The sequence below is a fragment of the Megalobrama amblycephala genome, linkage group LG22 (assembly GCF_018812025.1).
Source record: "Megalobrama amblycephala isolate DHTTF-2021 linkage group LG22, ASM1881202v1, whole genome shotgun sequence".
NCBI classification, from domain to species: Eukaryota; Metazoa; Chordata; class Actinopteri; order Cypriniformes; family Xenocyprididae; genus Megalobrama; species Megalobrama amblycephala.
The window spans coordinates 12,138,504-12,160,851 of record NC_063065.1 but is presented as its reverse complement, the minus strand read 5'-3'; the positions used below and the strand labels follow the sequence as shown (position 1 = coordinate 12,160,851).

At 33.9% G+C, this 22,348-nt stretch overlaps 1 long non-coding RNA gene across 14 annotated transcripts in view; it reads left to right on the top strand.

Moving 5' to 3' along the window:
* Positions 1-22,348, top strand: part of LOC125258031 — a 156,897-nt gene that overhangs the window by 35,808 nt on the left and 98,741 nt on the right. For 9 of the 14 annotated variants that reach the window (XR_007182511.1, XR_007182504.1, XR_007182500.1 and 6 more), the window contains 4 exons: positions 449-601; positions 11,307-11,481; positions 18,201-18,286; positions 19,005-19,819. This is a non-coding gene — a long non-coding RNA (uncharacterized LOC125258031). The remainder of the gene's footprint in view (positions 1-448; positions 602-11,306; positions 11,482-18,200; positions 18,287-19,004; positions 19,820-22,348) is intronic. The other 5 variants (XR_007182507.1, XR_007182505.1, XR_007182499.1 and 2 more) reach the window with 5 other exon arrangements.

Here is a 22,348-nt window from a genome sequence, read left to right as displayed (position 1 = left end):
AGTTCACCTGTATTGAACTATTGTATTTATTTATTTATTGTTTGTTTTATTTGTTTGTTTGTGTATATATAGTACAATTCAAAAGTTTGAGCTAGTTTTTGTTATGCCCACCAAGGCTTCATTCATTTAATTTATTCATTGAAAACAGTATTGTTGGGAAATGTTTTTAGAATTTGCACTAACTGTTTTTCTATTTTAATATATTTTAAAATCTCATTTGTTTCTGTGATGGAAATACATTTTCAGCATCATTACTCCAGTCTTCAGTGTCACATTATCCTTCAGAAATCATTCTAATATGCTGAATTGGTGATCAAAATGTTGAAAACAGTTGTGATACCTAATATCTTCTACTGTCTCTTTTTGTTGTTGATCAATTTAATGTGTCCTTTAATGTGTCCTTACTGAATAAAATTATTAATTTCTTTGTATTTAATTTATTTTGCAGAAGATGATACTGGAAGGCAGAGGGAGAGATTCTGATTTCAGGAACTTTTGCCGACCTTGCCAGCTCACTGCAATTGTACAGTTGATGATTACAGGCGCCGTCCAAGCCCAAACCATCAGCTCACAATGTGAACAAAACATTTTAAACACTTAGGTTTGTTTCTCCACACCTTCCCTTCTATTCTCCCCGGCAACACTCCCACACTCTTTTTACTGCAACTCTTTCTGACCCCCATTCACTGGCACTTTCAACTTTGCACAATGCACTGAGACCTTCCTTTACACAAATAAGACACACAGAGAACAAACTCAGAGTGCAGAGCTTCAGAGCGCAACTCTGAGAGAATGAGCTGAGAGCAGAGCAGGGCATGAAGAAAGCCGTGTCAAACACCTCGTCTTTATCACAGAAACACATTCTGTCAATGGTGTAGGTTTGATTTTGACATTGGTTGGGGCAAGCAGCCCCATTTTTTTTCTGTTGCATTTATGATAGACTTTTAATTGCGATTCCATGTCATCTAAAGCCTTTATTTATAGATATAGGGAGGAACATAACATTGTCACTTCACTTCACACAGTCTTGACAATGCAACCAACAGCATCACGATTTAGCTTTATGTATTTTATGATAAAATATCTAAACAAGCATGCATTCATAATTGAAAAAAAGTGTTATTCAGGGATTGACAATAAGGTTTTTAGCTTATATTGCCTTAAAGGTAAGTAATGAGGACAAGGAGGCAGCTTAACAGAGACTTACCTTGTACATCAGAGTATATACATAATGTACACTGTAAAATGTTTATTGTCAAATTAACAGTAACTTACTGGCAACAATTATCCAGTAGTTGCTGTATTTAATACCACAGTAAAATTACCGTAAAAATTACTACAGTAGTTTTAAGCATACTGTAAAATAAAGTACATCATTAAGTATAATTATACTTACTCTATACTTACACTTACTCATGTATTTTTATGGAAATGTATTAACTAAAACGTAGCTTTATATCTTGGAAATAACATCAGAATAAAACATAAAGTGAAAAAAAAAGAGAAAAGTTAACCTACCATACTGTTGTGGGCTTTCATCTTCATGATGAGTCTGTCATGCGTGAGGAGGTGTGTGGTTGTTTTTCGCGGTCGTTTAGTAGCCTACTGTATTTAGATATACAGTAGGCTAATATTTTCCCAGAATGCATTGAAAATCTACAGTAACATACTGTACACAGCTTATACAGTTGGAAACTGTTAAGAATACAGTAACAAGCTGTGAAAATAATAAAATCTACAGTAATATGCTGTACTCAGATTCTACAGTAGGGAACTGTTGAGAACACAGTATACTACTGTGAAAACAACGGAAATCGTTTACAGTATATGTAGAAAAGCTTACAGGCAGGGTGCCAATTACACAGTTTTTTGGGAGTCAGAGTATTCTTAATGACACGGTAAATCACTTTAACTTTTATTTTATTTTTAAGATTTACTTTTGACATTGTTGATATAGGACATTATAGGCAATCAACGGGAAGCAAAGTGAGAGAGAGAGGGGGACAGGATTGAAAAAGGTCCCCGAGCTGGGACTCAAACTCGGATTGCCTTAAGCGTAACCGCACTATACATTGGAGGCTGTCGGCTCTGTCGGCTCTGACTCATCACTTAACGAACACAAATTTCACGCGCATTTGTTTGACAGATAAACCTCACGCTTTTATTTCTGTGTGTTTTCACTTTTGTGGATATTTCAGCTAACAGTTTGCTTTGTACATTCAGTTTAACAACATTAAGTTCAAGGTAAACGTTATTATTCAGCTGATCTGTACACATGTTCAAACACTTACCTTATGTTCTCTGTTCTTGAAAGAGTGCATGCAGTTTTCTGTCGCGACTTCTTGGGTAATCTCAATGGTATGATCCTTTTCAGATGTGGCCAAAAGTACAACAACAGTGGTTGCATATAAAAATATTTGAATTGTTTGATCAAAATTTTTGCTAGGGACAATTCAGTATTCGCTGGATATTGGTAGGGAAATGTTCCTAGCATCCGTACTAAATTCTACACCCTTGGTCTTTGCTACTCAAGAGTTTAGAGATTCAGAAAGTGAGAGAGAGAGCCAACGCTGAAAAAAGAAGCAGTTTCGAAAGTGACATTAGCACTCTTTATCCATCCAGTCATGAGACCTGTTGATGAAACCCACGGTAAAAATTACATGGTTCAGGGGTCTTTCGTTTGAAGCTCTTTCAAGAATGTCTCTAATTGCCTTGTGGTAGATTGAGATGCTTAATTGGCTTGTTCTAGTGTTTTACCTTGAAAGACTGTGTGCTGTGCTGGTAAGCTCATGTGTTTGCAGTATGTGTACTTTTACATGTTTATGTAACAAAGTTGTTTCAAAAATCCATATTTTTTTAAGTACCATTTATATATATAATATAATATAATATAATATAATATAATATAATATAATATAATATAATATAATATAATATAATATAATATAATATAATATAATATAATATAAAATGGCAAAAAAAAGTCTAGTTTTTAACTTTAGGGCAATTTATTAAGAATAGTTTCTTCCTTTTTTGTTCTTTTATAAAATGTCTCTTACAAAACAAATTTATGGATTTTTTTCCCCCTAATAATTTTCCATCCTGTTGGTTTTTTGTAATATCCAGATTTGAGCAAAAGCAGAAAAAGTAGCTGACCGTTCACTCTGCGTCCAGTGAAGACTAATAATATCCAGATTTTCCAGCTTCTAACTTAAAATGAAGAAACTCAATAAATTACTATTTTTTTCTCCTTTTCTCTAATCAAAATGTTTCGAACAAAACATTTTCTTGGAAATATTGTTTTAATTTGGAAACAATTATACACAAATTAGTATCGGTACAAGTTTTTTTTTTTATATATATATGTTTTCTATATTATATTATATTATATTATATTATATTATGTTAGACTAATAATTTATTTTCATTATGTATTTATTTTGCGGAAGATGATTATATTATAGGCTATTATGTTACGTTATGTTATGTTATGTTATGTTAGTGTATATAATATATTTATATATAATTTTATTTTTTATTGTATTATATTATATTATTGTATTATATTATTTAAAGAAGTAGTGCAGAATTTTTCTTAATATTTATTATTCATTTTGTATAATACTTTTTTGTTTTTTTAATATGTATTTTGTTTTGTTTTGCCATAAAAGTATCCAAAAACAAGCTACTTTTGCATGAGATACATTTAAATGCAAAGCAAAATGATGTAAGACATTTAAAAATGAGTAAAGAAAAATATTAAAATTAATAATAATAATAATAATAATAATAATAATAATAATAATAATCTAAAAAGCTAAGTAAAATCTAACAATATTTAAGCTGAATTTGTGATATACTAAAAACAGGTATTAATGATTTAGCATAAAGTAAATTTGTTTTCTTTTAGGCATGTTCACATATTTTTACAGGGAAAACAAGACTTGTTTTTTTTACGGCGTGGCAGTCGGTTGTCATGTACGTCTCAGTGAGGGGATTTTTCTTACCTCAACTGTCCTCTATTCTCACAGTGCTAGTGAACCCGGCATACTCTGCCATATGCGCTGACTAGATCCATTCAGCATTTATGTCTGTGTGTTTGGAGCGAACATTAAAAACTCCCTCACACATCCCACAATGCCTCAGAATGTTCTCTGGAGTCCTTGCAGTCACGGAGTAACTCCTCTGTCTGCCGTGGAACCTCCTGAGGCCATAAACGCTCCAGTCACCACGCGCATCTGCTTTGTCTGCCAGATCTTCCTCTCTGTTGTGGGAGCATTTGCACAAAACCTCTTGCCTGCGACATGACAGGGCAAAATGACAGTTTTAATGCACCCTCCACTGAAACACAAAGACGTGAGGAAGATCTGTTAGCCGATAAAGCTGAAATTTCATCATTTTGTGGATCAACAACTCTTTGAAATATAAAATAGCTAAACTGGGTCATTCCTAAGCAGTACATTTTTATGTCCTCGTTATACTGTATATGTCTTAATATATTGGATAAAATAACTTTAAAACTTGAAATTATATTAGTTTTCACACAAATAAATTAAAATAACAATAGTGCATTTTTTCCAGCTTCTAAATTTCTAAATTAAGAAATATTCATAGTTTCTTCACTTTTCCCTGTTTTTCTAATCAAAATGTTTCAAACAAAACATATTTTCTTGGGAAAAATTTTTTAAGTTGGGAATTCAAATTCGCCAGTTTATGCTTTTTTATTATATTGTGTTTTTCAAAATTCTAACTTAACCCATTTTAGCCCACCGGCAACTATAGTTGCCGCAGTGCATGGTTGACATTTTCCTTTTGTAAGTATTTTTTAGATGTTTTCCATGTTTTATGTCTCAATGACATGCAAGAAAACAACCAAATAAAGGATTTCAAGAACAAAAAAAAAAAGGTATTCACTTTCCTCCTGTGACATGAGGCTGTCATCTTCCTACCCCTACTTCTAGGAAGCATATTGAAGGCAAACCCCCCAAAGAAAAATAATTTTCATGTTAATATTAATAATTTTTTGTTGACATATATATATATATATATATATATATATATATATATATATATATATATATATATGAGGGTCTTTAGAATCATCCAAACAAAACAAGTCTTACAAGAGATCTATAGTTTTTTGTATACTTAGTCAAAAGTCCAAGCGGCAACTATCGTTACCGGTGGGCAAATGACTTATAAGTACATATATTATAGGGAAACGGGGTATACTGTGTTTAATGGGTTAATAAATCAAGGTTATTGGTCTTGTTTAGTGCCTTTTTGCTTTCATAATATTTTATGTTGATATATATATTGTTATTCGTTTATTTATTTTTTAATGTATTTATTTTTTGTTTGTTTGTTATATGTGACCCTGGACTACAAGTCATAAGGGTCAATTTTTTTAAATTGAGATTTATACATCATCTGAAAGGTGAATATATATTAGCTTTCCATTGATGTATGGTTTGTTAGGATAGGACGAGACTTAACTATTTGAAAATCTGGAATCTGAAGGTGAAAAAAAAAAAAAAAAAAAAATTGAGAAAATCGCCTTTAAAGTTGTGCAAATGAAGTCCTTAACAATGTAAATCCATTCACAAAAAGAAATGTTTGTATATTTACGGTAGAAAATTTACAAAATATCTTCATGGAACATGATCTTTACTTAATATCCTAATGATTTTTGCCATAAAAGAAAAAAAAAAATCAATAATTTTGACCCATGCAATGTATTGTTGGCTATTGCTACAAATATACCTGTGCGACTTATAGGTTTGTGGTCCAGGGTCACATATAGGAGTAATATTTTCTGATGAACAATGTAATTTAACTCTTTTGATTCACAATGCTCTGTTGGAGCAACTTAATGGCTGCACTTTGTTCTGCACTATGTTCCACCACTTTAAGACTAATGGATTTGTTGTTTGTTTTGTTTTCATTTCAAGAGATTATAAGATAGATGCAGCTTTTATGTGTTCGCATTGAATGTTCTTCGACTTGATTGATCTGTTGATCTGTTGAAAGCAGTTATAAATGTTATCCTCCTATTCAAATTTTACATTGAAGGGGTGCATACAACATATTTGCCCACCGGCAACTATAGTTGCCGCACATTCAAATGTTTTTTAAGAAAAAAAAAAAAAAAAAACTGGGGAAAATAAATGCAGAACATGTTCACATAGGACATTATTGGGCACAAATGGGTTGAAATGAAGAAACTCTCAATAAATTGCCAATTTTCTTTTCTCTAATCGAGATGTTTCAGACAAAACATTTTCTTCAGAATATTGAATATTGAAGCGTCAAAGTAGTTGCGTAGACTGTCAATAGATGGACAGAAATTTTCATTAAAAATATCTTCATTTGTGATTAACGAAAGTCTTACGGTTTTGAAACAACATGTTGGTGAGTAAATGATGACAGAACTTTCATTTTTGGGAGAACTATCCCTATAATGAACTGACTTCCAGGAATATTCCAAAAGACTGGATGGAGAACCCCCCCCCAGATTATTATTTTTTTCCCATCCAGTCTTTTCTTAAAGTCAGATCCCATGACATTTTTCCTCCAGGAAATTACATCATTTTGGTGGGAAAACTACAGCACAAACATCAGTAATTATTCTGTGATGTTTTATTGGTATTACTTTGTCTTCCTCTGAATCATTCCACACTGTTTGATAAAATTACATAAATTGGTAGCCTACTACCTGACAGGAATGACTCCTCTATGATCAGGTCATTTGGTATTTATGTTATGTTCTGTTAAAGACGCACAAGCAAACACACTATAAAGAGTTTGAGATGGACCCGGTTTCTCTTTGATAAGCATCACATTCAATCGCCGCTCTTCACCATAATGAAACGGCGGCCATTTTGCCCTCTCTCAGTTATGACGGAGTGATGGCTGCATGTTTTTTGACAGCGATTTGAAAGGCAGCTTTTGTTGTAAATACAAATCCTGAACCATGTATTAGTAATAGACTTTTTCTAACACGTTCCCACAAGTGTTGTTTCTAATGGACAGAGTGAGCCGCGGAGCTTTAATCTCACATTCAACACAGATGCGGTTGTCATTGGAGCAGACTCTTAAGTCAGCTCAAGCGAGCACTCACCAACTTAAAAGAGCCAGGTGTTCAAAATCATTCATTGTTGTCAAAGACGGTTTGGGGCTTTAGCTATCGGAAGAAGCCGTTCTCTGAGTTGAAGGCGTTTGAAAGCTGAAATTTCTCTGTAAACTCTCTTTCCCCAGAATTCCCAGTCTACCTGCTATCTTTAAAAAACATTCTGCCTTTGTGTTTTCTCCGTGCGAATACAGACCTGACAGTGATGTGGAATTTACTCATGGGTTATTTGTCAACATGTTCTACATGTGTAAACTAGAATGAGGTTTCCTTAATCTGAGTCATAGAGCTTCTCAAAACTTTTTCCCTGTCTATTCTGGAAATGATTTACTACATTATAATTTCCATATTCATTACATTTTATGACATGCTTCCTCTTTAAAAATGACAGTTCTGATTCGGAACTTCTAACATTTACAATTCTAATACTGTTTGTAACGGTTACTACTTTATAAAATAGGTATTTTTACCATATAATCTGAGATTTATTTGTAAAGCACATCTAAAAACAACTGTAGATGACCAACGTAATTTTAATTTTTCAAAATTTTGTCCAAAAAACAAAAGAAATCTTGACATTTATGCTTTGAAATACTTCATCCCACTTGTTGGGAACTGGGAAAGTATTACTATAAATACATTTTCCATTTGTGTTACATGAAAAAGTCCAAATGTTTTTTTTTTTTTTATGTTAACTTAATTTATTCTTTTTAATTGGAACCTCGTTTCGAGTTAGGTTAATTCAGTCATATTAAATCAGTTTTTGTCCTATTAAAACTGGTTAATTTAAATTTTACCACTTGAAAAAAAAAAAAAAGGTCAAAAAACGACATTTCTGCTTTTAAATACTTCATCCCACTGGTTTCAATTGGGAAAGTATTACTATAAATACATTTTCCATTTGTTTTACACTGTAAAAAAGTCCAAATGTCTTTAATGTTAACTTAAAGAGCTATTTCTGTCTGATTTGACTGAGAGTTAGGTTGATTCAGTCATATTAAATCATTTTTGTCCTAACAAAACCAGTTAATTTAGAAATTACATTTTGTAATCTCACATTACAAAACCCATTACAAAAGTTTTGTTTTTACAATGCTCAATATAGAATTACAGAATTGATCAAACATGATTGCAGATTCATAATTTTTAGGTGAATTATTCCTTTAAGGTAAAAATTAACCTACACTGTAAAAAAAAATCCCAGTAAAATTTAAGGTAAAAAAACGGCAGCTGTGGGTGCCAGAACTTTACCGTAAAAAATACAGTAGCAACGTAAAAAAAAAAAAATCTGTTAAATTTACGGTAAAATAATATATTTCATTAACTGATATAATGTTAATTTACCAACCTAATGAAGTACTAATATCTGTTTTGTACCTTTATAATACACTGACAGTCACCAAACACAGTGGTGATAAGAGTCACATGATGAATCAAAGTTCATTTTCCACAAGCTGAGGAGGACAACACTAACATATAGAAGGTGCACACAGTGTCATTCACACACACACACTAAACACCATCAAGGTAACATGCATGAAATTTTAAAAATGCAATAAACATTAACATTTAAACATTTAACAACATTAGATGTAACATAAAACCCTAATGTACATAACTGATTAGAAAAAAAGAAGAGAAAAACTAAGAAGAAACAGAGTTATTTCAACGAAAATATATCAAATGTGAAGTGTCACGCAGGGAATTGTGGGAATGTCAATTGACGTTTTTTCACTGTAAATTTTACAATGAATTGTTATTTTTCACTTCCAAAAACTGTGAATTTAATGATATTTTACCGTAAAATTACATTAAATGTACCGTTAGATCTATTACAGTTATTCACCGTATATAGTACGGAAACTTTCTGTAAACCAATTGACAGTTTTTCACCGCAGCATTTTTACAGTCTTTTACTGTTAAAATCACGGTCATTTTTTACAGTGTAGTATATCAATTAAAAGTCCAGTTTGTGTCACTCAGTAGCCATTAAGGCTTCAGTGTGTTGTTATACATGTTATACACTCACCCAGGGTTGTGCCAACATGCAGCACACGCTCCAAAACCTAGCAGTGCCATTTATTTTCCTATAAAGATTACCACAGCCAATACCAAGAGCTGCCTGCATCCGCAGAGGGTTTGTGCAGAGTAAATGAAGGACTTTTGCTTCATTTGAATGTCATTTAGAGCCGAGATGTGAAATAGTGAATTTAACGTTTTATGACTTCCATTGAATAATAAATGAGAACATTAAGGAAGCATACTAATGATGAATATAATTGGCTTTGGGTTTTTCCTTAAGCACTTTTTGCAGATTTTTTCTCCACCGGTGCATGATGGGATAACTCATTTAGAGCGGCCAAACATTTTGCCCTTGAGAAAACAAAAGTCACTGAATTTTTGCAGGCACTATCTGACCGACCATTAAAGTTCCTCAACACACCTGATCAGATTTAATATTTCACTCATTATCTATTAAACTTCTCGGTGGGGTCTTTGTTTTAATATTAATCACTAATGTAAGATCAGAAAGCAATCACAATCGCCAGGTCCAGTTAATAAATAATGATGATCTTTAATAGTTAATCACTGTCAGAATGGATAAATATCAAGATGGACAATGAGTCATTTACAATGAAGTATAATCAGACCAATATGAATGTATTTTCTTTCTCTTATTGAATTCTGCTTTTCTGCTTCTCATGTAAACCTCACAGCATGTGTGATCTTTATTTACCCAGTCTTTGTGGACATGCTGTTTATTGTAACAGAGTCTTGGTCTAAAGTAGAACTCCCTAGGGTTCTTGGCTCAATTTTAAAGAACCCGTTATGCCAAAAAGGTTCTATATAAGGATAAATGTCTTAAAGGATTAGTTCACTTCAGAATTAAAATTTCCTGATAATTTACTCACCCCCATGTCATCCAAGATGTTTATGTCTTTCTTTCTTAAGTCGAAAAGAAATGAAGGTTTTTGAGGAAACCATTTCAGGATTTTTCTCCATATAGTGGACTTCAACAGGGTTCAATGGGTTGAAGGTCCAAATTACAGTTTCATTGCAGCTTCAAAGGGCTCTACATGATCCCAGCCGAGGAATAAGAGTCTTATCTAGCGAAACGATCAGTCATTTTCTAAAAAAAAAAAAAATAATTATATACTTTTAAACCACAAATGCTCATCTTTCACTAGCTCTGCAATGCACCACGCATTACATAATCACATTGGAAAGGTCACGTGTGACGTAGGCAAAAGTACCGAGCAAGTGTTTACAAAGCAAACGTTCCAAATCTAAGTCAAACACCTTTTACACCAAAAAAAAGGTAAAACAACAATGTCGGATGATTTTAAAGTTGGAGGAGAAAATGAGATGGAGTTTTTCACCCTACTGTGGTAGTCCAACCTACATCACGCATGACCTTTCCAACGTGACTATGTAATGTGTGGCACATCACAGAGCAGTGCAAGATGAGCATTTGTGGTTAAAAAGTATATATATATATTTTCTAGGAAATGACCAATCGTTTTGCTAGATAAGACACTTATTCCTCGGCTGGGATCGTGTAGAGCCCTTTGAAGCTGCACTGAAACTGCAATTTGGACCTTCAAAGTACTGAACCCCAGTGAAGTCCACTATATGGAGAAAAATCCTGGAATGTTTTTCTCAAAAACCTTAATTTCTTTTCGACTGAAGAAAGAAAGACATAAACATCATGGATGACATGGAGGTGAGTAAATTATCAGGAAATTTTAATTCTGAAGTGAACTAATCCTTTAAATGACTGCATAATACTTTCATGTTAAGTGAAAGTATGTTGACAAGCTGTTGTCAACTCATAATATTTCATTAAAATGAAAAATTAATTAAACAAAATTAATTAATTAAAACTAAATCCATAAAATGATCCCATGATGGAAGCTCCTAAAAGGTTCTACTGTATATATGAAGTTCCTGAAAGAACCCTTTAAGGTTCTATTCAGAAATGTACAGTTTTACATAGAACCCCATTGAACCTTGAACAAGAGTTTGGGGATAGAAGATTTTACATTATGTGACCTTCTTAATCTTTTTTTTCTTCTTCTTCATTTTTATTAACCTCACTACCCCTGTAGGAAACTTAAAAAGATTGTCATGTTGATTTTAAGGGCATTTGATTTCTCTCCCTTTCTCTCTCTCTTAGTTGCAGCGAGGAGAAAGTTAATAGCCCGGGCTTAGAAGTCAGCCCGCTCAAGTCCAAATTACAGGAAAAGACAGAACAATCTCAACAGCTGCAAGATCAAATTCTCAAGCAGCAGGAGGCTTTAAGTAGGGCAAGCCAAACTCTCAAAGACACCAGGAAAGCAGCTGGCAATAAGGTAAAAAGAGCGTCTCTCTCTTTTTCTCGCTAGCTCACTCTCTCGTCCCTCCTTCTAAAAAAAAAAAAAAAAGGAAAAAAAGTGTCTCTGAACTTCTCTCCTCCCCTGTGATGCCGAATTCCCAAGATGTGTTGTTTAGAAGAATACGGAGTCTATTACACAAATTGTACAGTGTCTTATCTAAATTTCACCATTCAGAGACAGCTTGTATTTGTGTTGGCGTTCACTGAAACGTATTTTTGTAATCACAGAGGACTAACTTTGTGTAGAAAGAAAACAGCACGGCTCTGTCAAATCCAAACTGGCAAAGGATTCGGTATTTTAAGTGTTTTCTCAACAGAGCGAAGCTGTCTTCTTATTTTTGCTTTAAATGAATATGAGATGAAGAGAGGTGGAAATGTCCAAGTGTGAAGCTTCGGATGGGTTAACCTAATTTTCACTGAGAAGAAGTAGATGTTTGCCGATATAGGTTTAATTCCTCTGCTGCACAAACAACCGTCCGTTTAACCTCCCGACCCTTGCGAATAAATATATGTATAGGCAAACATAAGAGCCTGGCGATGGGTTTCAATTAATCTCTGGGACTTTTATCTTCAGATTTCTTAGGCAAACAAAACAGACGTTAAGTTCTGCATGGGTCCCGTTACTGTTTCCACATCTGGTTCTGTTTCGCTGTGAAAACCTTCTCTCTGATCTCATATGTTGAACTACTGTAACTTTGCCACTGTCTGTTTCCTGTTGGAAAAAAGGGAGAGGAGGAGGAAAAATGCGTCGAACAATAATAGCTTTTGTTCCAGAGAAGTTCCTCCGTTAGCGCAGCTGAACAAATAGCCTTAATAGTTTGGTTTGAAAGAACTCCTCCCATCGCCGGTGTCTCATATTTATGCTTTCAACGGCGCTGGACCAAGCCCTTCGTTTTCATTTCTCAGGCTACGTTTCTCTGGATTTGTTTGAACAGCTCATCCTTTCTACACAGAGGAACGAGGTACACCGAGGGGCTTGTTTCTTCTCCCGTTTTTTTGAATGCTACTAAATTAATAAGACGTCAAAGACAACAAAACCCAGTGTTTTACTTGCTCGACCCTGGCCTCCATTAGCGAGGAGACATGAGGGAAGATAATTTGTCCCTCTGAAGTTAGTGCACATCAGAGGAGAGAGACAATAACAAAGGCCTTCGCAGCAGGGGCAATGATACATTCCGTTCCTCCTCACGTTACCCATCAGCCCCTGCTGCCGACTGGCAGGAGTGACATGCGTGGACCCTTTACACAGACTTTGATAATGTATTTCCATGAAAGTTAATGTAGTAAATATCACAAAGTCAGTGACAAAGTCAGCAGTAATAATAATAAAAAACAAAGATGTAACATCCAAAGTGTGTAAGGTAGTACAACTACATCTCTTTTATTGAATCCAAAAGATTTTAATTATATTTTGCTACATATAAAGGTATTTTAAAGATTCTAAAGTGTCAAAGGTCATTCGGTTTAAGGCCACTACAGCCATTTGTGATTAAAATATCTTAAAATGTAATAAATGTATATATCTTTCATTCTGGCAAGATTTTATAACATCATATATCAACATAGTGCAAAATGGTATTAAAATTATGTGTAGAAGTCGTTGCTTTGTTATGAGAAAGAATGTCTGGAAAAATAAATTTCACTGATGTCATTCGGAGTAACCAATATAAAGGGACCATTTTGGATCAATATCACATGACTGGATGTGACATCATTCAGACACCTGCAAAGGACCACATTGTCATGAAGCAAAGTAACTGACCTTCTTGTAAAAAAATGTGTTAATTGATTATAAAAAACACATAATCTCATTGTTAACACTTAATAAAACTTCAAAATTAATTATATCTCCGTTATGTTTTGTACACTTTTAAAAACCTTATTTGTCAATGACCCATATATGCACACATACTAATGTTCAAAAGTTTGGTGCGATTTATTTATTTTTTTTAATGCTCAACAAGACTGCATTAAAAACAGTAATGTTGTGAAACATTATTACAATTTAAAATAACTGTTTCTAATTTTCATATATGATAAAATGTAATTTATTCCTGTGATGGCAAAGCTGAATTTTCAGCATCATTACTCCAGACTTCAGTGTCACATGATCCTTCAGAAATCATTTTAATATGCTGATTTGGTGCTCAAAAAAATTTCTTATGATTATCAATGTTGAAAGCAGTTGTGCTGCTTAATATTTTAGTGGAAACCAGTATACATTTGAAACATATTTATATTGTGTATAAATTAATAGATGCATTTGCTAATATGCTAATATTTCATATATATTAATAAGCTCAAGTAGGACAATCCTTGATTATGCCTGGATTATTTGAAACAGTCAAATTCTTTATAGACTATTTCTTCACAAACACTGTTAATACCTTGAGGATTTCTTTTTATTTTATCCTATTTTTGTCAATAGTATATTTATTATACATTTTTCATCTCGTTTTTGCCTTCATTAACAAACATTTTGTCAGATAAATTTTGATCAAATTTACCCTGGCCGTCAGAATGACTGCAGTTTGCCTCAAATGTCAGACCCAACTCTCCTCTTAGAAGAACTCATGTCAACTCTTTCTGTTCACAAAGTCTTAATAAACCCGCTTCTCTATAAATATTGGATGTGAGTGTCACTCACTCTATTTGTTTATTTGCTTGTTTGTTCATTGGATATATCACACTTATTCCCAGATCTCTCTCTGTTCTCAGTATAGGATGTCTAAACGTCAGATGGGATTCTCTTTTTGTCAGTATTTGAAGCCGGGGAGTGTGTGCAGGGAGGGGCCGTGGAGATACGAGATGTAGTGATTGATTTAAAAATACCTCCTCCTCCTTGATTTCAGGGGCTTCCTGTCCATAATGCATGTCTTTTAGAGTAAAGTTCTCGTCTAAAAGTTGTGAGTGATTGACCCAGTTGGTGGTGGGTTGTGCTACGTACGTGCTAGCTTGTGACATGCCTCGCTTTGCTAAATAATCAACAAAGGCTTGCGGCTGTCACAAAGTGGCAGCAGCGCAACTTATCAAGAGTGCAGTTTATAGTCGTACTTCAAATTATTTTTGTAATACTTCTTATGCTTCTCGTCTAATGCACTGTAATGCAATTCCATACATCGTTGACCTTTATATTGGGGTCAGCGTAGTACATCTAAGATGTTATTACTTTTGCTCTGTAACATCTGATCTACTTTGCAGAAAAAGCAGTTTAGTCTTAAAATTATTTATCTGATGGTCTAAATGAGCTCCTGTAGTTTGACATTTAATTCGAGTTCGGAATATCGTAAAGGTACAATAGAAACAAAGTGTATAAAAACAACAAATACAATTGTTTTGCTACCTCCGTACCTGCATTTCTATAAAAGCTGATTTCCTTTTAATGTTTCATGAGAAGGTTACAGCCTTCTTTTAGGAGAGATGCATTCACACTTTGCTTTTTGTCTTCGTTTTTTTCTCTCCCCGTGCTTTCAGATATGGTTAATGTCAGTCGCTGTGCACTGGAGCACATCAGATGTCAGGCCTATGCAATTGTGCTACAATGAGCCTGTTAAATGTGCTTTGGAAGGGTGTAACGCAATATATTATGCATGCATGAAATGTACAAACACAATGAAATTATGCACTACAGATATGATACAGTTTTCTCAAGTCTCGCGGAGGCACTCTGTGATACATTTTAAATGCAATTTTTTTGTGGCCACCGGCAAAATGATGCTGCTGTCTAATGGTGCATTCATGGACATTGAGGAACTCGCTTGCATGTACTCACTCGCACACACTCACGCACTCATTTTGTTGCTTCAGATGCTTCAGATGACCTGTGAGCTTTTGGAATACCTAGAATTATTTATTAGTTTCGTATTAAACTGAGTATTTGAGTGTTTGTGGCCTTTTTATGTCCCAGGGATTGATTTTTAGGTAACACTTTACAATAAGGTTCATTAGTTAACATTGATTAATTACATTAGTTAACATGAACTAATAATGAACTGCACTTCTACAGTATGTATTAATCTTTGTTAATGTTAATTTCAACATTTACTAATATATTATTAAAATCAGCAGTTGTGTTTGTTAACATTAGTTAATGCACTGTGAAGTAACATGAACAAACAATGAACAGCTGTATTTTTATTAAAAAGATTAACAAATACAGTAACAAATGTATTGCTCATGGTTAGTTCATGTTAGTTAATACATTAACTAATGTTAACAAATTAACCTTATTGTAAAGTGTTAGCGATTTTTATTTTTTTGTGATATGATGGTGACTTCATTTAATTTTTTGACATCTCAAATGTCTTTTGTGTATAGATTTAATGGTAACACTTTACAACAATGTTTCATTAGTTAACTACTTTAGTTATCATGAACTAATACTTTACTAATACATTATTAACATCAAAAGTTGTATTTGTTAACATTTGTTAATGCACTGTGAACTAACATGAACAAAGATGAATAAATACTGTAATAAATGTATTGCTCATTAACCAATGTGTACTTGAAAATCCATTATAAAAATATGAATTATTACATTTTTAAAACTATAGCTTAAACAAAGAGTGAACCATTTAAATGTTTCTTGTGTGGAAATTAGTTATCAGTTATTACCAAAGTGAACAATTCTGCCATATATATGGAGCCAGAAATGTCAGTTAAATATGATGAAATTTGAGAAAAAAAAAAAAATCCTTTTAGAGCAGAATATTTTTGTGCTTCATTTTCAGTCAAGCTTTGTCAAAATACAAAAGTGCATGAAAAAGTAGAACATTATTATTTTTTTGTGTGTATTTACACAATATCCTAGCTGTGAAATTAGACTTAGCAAGACAAAGTAGATGATCATTTAATTCCAATAAAATTTAAAATGTAATTTCCATCACAGAATGTTATTAAGTACAATACATAATTTGAGATGATGGAAATTATAATTTTTTTATTATTGTTTTATTATTATTATTTTGGTTGCATTTTATTTTACAGTACGTGTACTTACAGTGTACTTACCTAAGAAAATACTGGGTAATATAAGGTACCTACACGGAAAATATGAGGTACCTAACAAGGTTAGTATCTAGTTATTACCCAGTTATTATAATTATTGTAATAAGTACATTACACGTACATGGGAACAGGGCTGTAAAATAAAGTGCTGCCATTTTTGTTCTGAGAAAAAAATGACTGTTCTCATGAGATGTATGTATATCCCGTGTTGGACGTTGTTAGTGACAAATAGTAAAAAATAAAATTGAAAAATGTGTTTTAAGAGAGTTTATTTTCCAAAAGTGCCCACAAACCCATTTTATTCAATACTGTTTGTTCCTACTTTCTCTGGTGGTTTAGTTTTAAGTCTTACTCGAGGTTGCTGTTTTGAGTGTATTTTGAGGTCTTGAACTCAGACAAGACCTTTCCTTCATGTGAAATATCAGCTTCACTCTGAGCCGGAGTGTTTGCCCTAGCTCTGAGCTACAATGCCTTTGCTACTTAGTTTCAGAGTTGAAGGCATCAGCCACAGACAGATGGCCAATACAAAATTGTTTAAGCTCTGTTTCGATTGATCCTGACTATGTTTGCATAGGCCACAAAAGCAATTATTCTCTGAATATAGCTTTGAAAGGACAGCCAAAAGCAAACAGAAATGCAGGAATTAGTGCAAATTGGAGACATTGGCGAGTAGTATTGGATGACAGGTTAGCCCTTAATGAAGGGGAAACTGCGGTAATTAAATCTCAGGCTGCATTTGTGTGGCTCTGCGCTGTCCAGCTACTGGAAAGGCTTGTGGGAAAAAGTGGTGGAAAGCATTTCGGTCCAAACTTGTCCGATGCTCCGTCATTTGAGACTGTTCTTCATGAGTGCAGGGTGAAGGTCAAAGAGCTATCTTAACTCCATCAATCCTGTGGACAGTTACAAACGACCTTTCACGTCCCATAAGATGCTCTATATGCCGAATTGAGGGCGATACATATTTCTGTGTTTAGACGACGTAAGAAACGTGCAGAGCGTGGCGAGATCTCTGGAAATGGTTCATTCACTCCCACATGGTGATTGAAGCTAATATCTCATTTAAAGAAACAGACTGGTGTTACAATGGCTGAGATTGAAGATGTTGTTGAAAGCACAGATGGACTCTCGGAAAATAGAGAGACTTATTAGTCCGTGCAGTCGAACACAAAGACGAAAGCAAATGCGATCAGTGAGAATACATTAAAAATGTAGCATATTGTCTTTATCAAAGACAACAGCTCTTAAGCAATTATTATATTATATTGGAATGATAGATTTAGTAATAGTAATAGTGCAATGCTTCAAAACAGTGAATGATAGAAATCACATAAATCTGTTTCAAATAATTTTATGATGAAACAATTAACTTTGCGGTTGTCCATGATTTGTTATTTTACTAGAGGCAAAAAAAACCAAAAAAAAAAACCCTTGTTGCCTCAATGGAAATACAGAGGACCACGAAAAACTATTGGATTTTGAAAAAGAGGCAGGTCTTTGAACAATTCTTCTTCTTTGTTTACAGATGTAGATATAGATATCAAATAATAAAATAAAAAAAACAACCCTAAAATAAAGCCTCCAGTCTAACAGCATCCTTTTGTGTTTTACGCCACATTGTCTGTAGTTGTAATAAGATGTTTTGGGAGTGTTTCACATGTGTTTGTTTCATATCTGTGCTGTGTTCAGTGGCATCAGCAGGTGGAGAGACAGACATGGTGGAACCACAGGCGGAGGGTGAACCAGCTGCAGGGTAAAGCTATGAAGTCTACAAGGTTTGGAGTGTCTCTCTTCATACCCTGTAGAAATTCTTTTTCTTTAAAAACACTTTTTAAATAGATTTCCTGCCATCTGGAGCCATATATTCCAAACAAAGGATCTTCAAGGTACAGGACATACTACCTGTACAATGTTTAAACCTCATAGCATACAAAACACTCTGGGAACATTTTATTTTATTTTATTTTATTTTATTTTATTTTATTTTATTTTATTTTATTTTATTTTATTTTATTTTATTTTATTTTATTTTATTTTATTTTATTTTTTATTTCACATTTTTGATTATATTATTTCATTTTATTTATTTTTATTATTTTATGTATATTTTTATTTATATTTTATTTATTTTATCAATATTTATTTTGAAAGGTATGGCATAAAATGCATGCAAATAAACTTCAGTCGACGTCAGTTGACAATGTGAGCATCAATTTTAAATGTTTGTGGAAAATGGGATAAGATGGGAATATGGATAGATACTGGAAATTGAATTTAATTTGACCAAACATAAATGTTTAAATAAATATGATAACCCTTTCAATCAAACTCAAAACTAACCTGTACAGAGCTCAATATTGTAAATTCGAAAGAATTAACTTATTTCTAATGCTATCGTAATTTAACAGAAGACAGAAGAGATTGCAGTTGCTATAAAGTTGTTGCTGTTTTTTTTTTTTTTTTTTTTTTGCATTGTTTGTTGGCTGTTTTTAGTTGGGCAGCCATGGGGTGATTCTGCAGGAGGGGATGAGAATGAAGGAGAAGAATTCCCAGGGAGAACAAGAGGAGATGAGGGGGAAAACATTACAGCAAACCTCTTACAAAGGAGTTCTCGAACAATGACAATAATTTACTTTAAACACTGATTTTTAAGTGCTTTTTTTTGACTAATCATTGAATTCTTTTAGGTGTTTAAATGGAATTCACTGGAAAAGGTGAGTCATGTTTTGTCTGTGTTTAAAAGAGGAAGTGTGTGTGTTTAGCCAAAGCGGATGTTGTTAGGATGTATTAAAGATAAATAGGGAGGCATAGATGAGAGATTATCTGTCTTAGTAGATGCAAAGGTTTTTTTTTATTTTTAAACAAAGGTGCTCAGATTTGTGTATATATTTTCCTTTAGAGGTGGTATGTGTCTGTGTTTTGTGTGTGTGTTTAGACTAGAAGGTGTGTGTCCTCCCTGACCCCTCCCGCATCTTTACCGCCACCCATCTGTTTACTGACTCATGAAAAATTCATGAGTGTGTGTTTGGGAGCAGCGGAATAATTTTCAATATTTAGCCAGGCTATGAATACAGATGATGTTGAACTTTGGTGTATTGCGGTGGCGTTTGTGAAGGTGTTTGGGTGCGTATGAGTGTAGCCGGTATCATGGCAGGCTGAGGTCAGCAGGCTTAATGAGGGGGTGAGGAAGCAGCGGGTCCACACGCATGTGCTGAGTGAGACGTGTCGCCCATAGGAGACATGTGACTGGACCGGGCGGGCGGGAAAGACGGCAGCTCCAAAGCCAACTGCAACTAATGCAGCAGCAGGTTAGCAGCAGCTGTCAATCAAACACAGACAAATAAACATAAGATAACCATATGCAATTGTAAGTAAGGGATAACTGAATGGACAGAAGTTTGAGACAAGTCATTGACAAAATGCTGCGTCATTTTATTGTATCTGGCCAACATTTACAAATATTTAAACAATAACACTTCATTTCGATGGTCCATCTTTACATTCTACTGACTATATTTAACTTTGTAACTAATTGTCAACTAACTCTCAGTAGAGTATAAATAGACTGTTTGCTTAAAGGGTTCGTTCACCCAAAAATGAAAATTCTGTCATTCGGAACACAAATTAAGATATTTTTGTTGAAATCCGGTGACTCAGTGAGGCCTCCATAGCCAGCAATGACATTTCCTCTCTCAGGATCCATTAATATACTAAAAACATATTTAAATCGGTTCATGTGAGTACGGTGGTTCAATATTAATATTATAAAGTATTATAAAATATTATATTTGGTGCACCAAAAAAACAAAATAACGACTTATATTGTGTTAGCCGATTTCAAAACACTGCTTCAGGAAGCTTCGGAGCGTAATGAATCAGTGTTTCGAATCGCGTGTCAAACCGCCAAACGGCTGAAATCACGTGACTTTGGCGCTCCGAACAGCTGATTCGACACGCTGATTCATAATGCTCCGAAGCTTCCTGAAGCAGTGTTTTGAAATCGGCCATCACTATATCAGTCATTATTTTGTTTTTTTTGGCGTACCAAAAGTATTCTCGTCGCTTTATAATATTAATATTGACCCACTGTACTCACATGAACTGATTTAAATATGTTTTTAGTACCTTTATGGATCTTGAGAGAGGAAATGTCATTGCTTCCTATGCAGGCCTCACGGAGCCATCGGATTTCAACAAAAATATCTTAATTTGTGTTCCGAAGATTAACGAAGGTCTTACGGGTTTGGAACGGCATTTTCATTTTCAGAATTTTTTCATTTTTGGGTGAACTAACCCTTTAACCAAGTTTAGTGTTGTTTATTTCTTCCCTCATATTTAAAATATCTTTAAAAAAATCTAAAAAAAAATCCCTCATATGTTGTTTTAATGTTTTTTTGTTTTTGTTTTTTTAAATATTATTAAACAGTATTTAATTAAATATCTAAAAAATGTAAAGAATAATTTATAAAATAAGCCCCCTCAACAACACAGCATACACCCGTTTTGTGAAGGTACTTGGATCTCAACTAAAGCACAGGTGTGCTGCAAGATTAATTAGGTTTCCCTTGGAGTGAAATAGTACAGAAAAGGACCTCTATTGTTCATTTGTTTATTTATTACTTTGTATTTTGAATAATTTTAGCATTTGCTCAGTTGTTTGAAGTGTTTGGAGACTTTGTGACATTTTCAGATGGACTAAAACTCGGTGCTTAATAGTATTTTTTACAGCTGCAATGTTTTAGCCTACTTTGTTTTAAGGTCACACACACTGCGCTGTTTGTGAAGCACTGGCCCTGAACCCATCATTAGGAGAGTTTGTAAAACAGGAGTTTGAAAGCGGAGAGAAGTGCTTAATTGATTTTTAAAGATTAAAGGCTTGTCCTCATCATAGATTAAAATCAGTCAGGGCAAGAAAACAACATCGCTTAGTATTAAAGAACTTTCACTTATGTGCACCGCGCAACGGCATGTGATAGACGCAAATAGCAAAAGATAAAATAAGCCAGCAAATTTAATGTAGCGGCTTCAAGGTCACTTGGGATGTGGTCCTTCGTTAACAAGCCTTTAGAAAGTGCCGTTATGACCACAAGTTTTTCATTACAGTCACAAGAGCAGCATATCAAAGTCATTATGCACTGTTAATGTCATTTATCAAATAAAATGAAAGACAAGCAAAAGAAAAGCTCTTTAAAGCCACAAAACTATTTCAATAAAAAAACCATAATCTCATAAAAATCTAAAGTCACAAAACAAGACATTCATACAGAGTATTTGGAACATGAACTCATCAAAACAAAATTAGTAAGCAAATAAGGTTGCGGAGTATTTGATCACGATGATTGAGTTAGACATAAATATGCTTTAATTGTGCCCACGTCTACGAGGGCTTTCAGGATTCATTTGAGAGCACTTTGGAAACATCATGCCGTTCCACATAAAAACTCGAATCTGACCACTCTAGTGAGCAAATCAGAGTAGTGCTGGGGTCATCTGAAAGCCCCCCACACAGTGTATAACTATGTGTGATATTACACGGACCCTCTCATCCTCACCCAGAAAAAGTTCTTGGTGTTCTTTAGCCAGAATAACTTTTACCATTTGCTGTGATATTACATTCTATTCGCTCCATTTACATTCCATAAGAATTCAGAGAAAGATCTGTAGATGTATAATGTTCGCTTATAATTTTAAGCGAGACTGCACAAATTTTCATAATAATAATTTGTAATAATGTGGGTATTTTTACTCTCCTTAAAGGGATAGTTCACCCAAAAATTTTAATTCTGGGCCCTATTTTAACAATCTAAGCACATGGCACAGGTGCACTTAGGGCATGT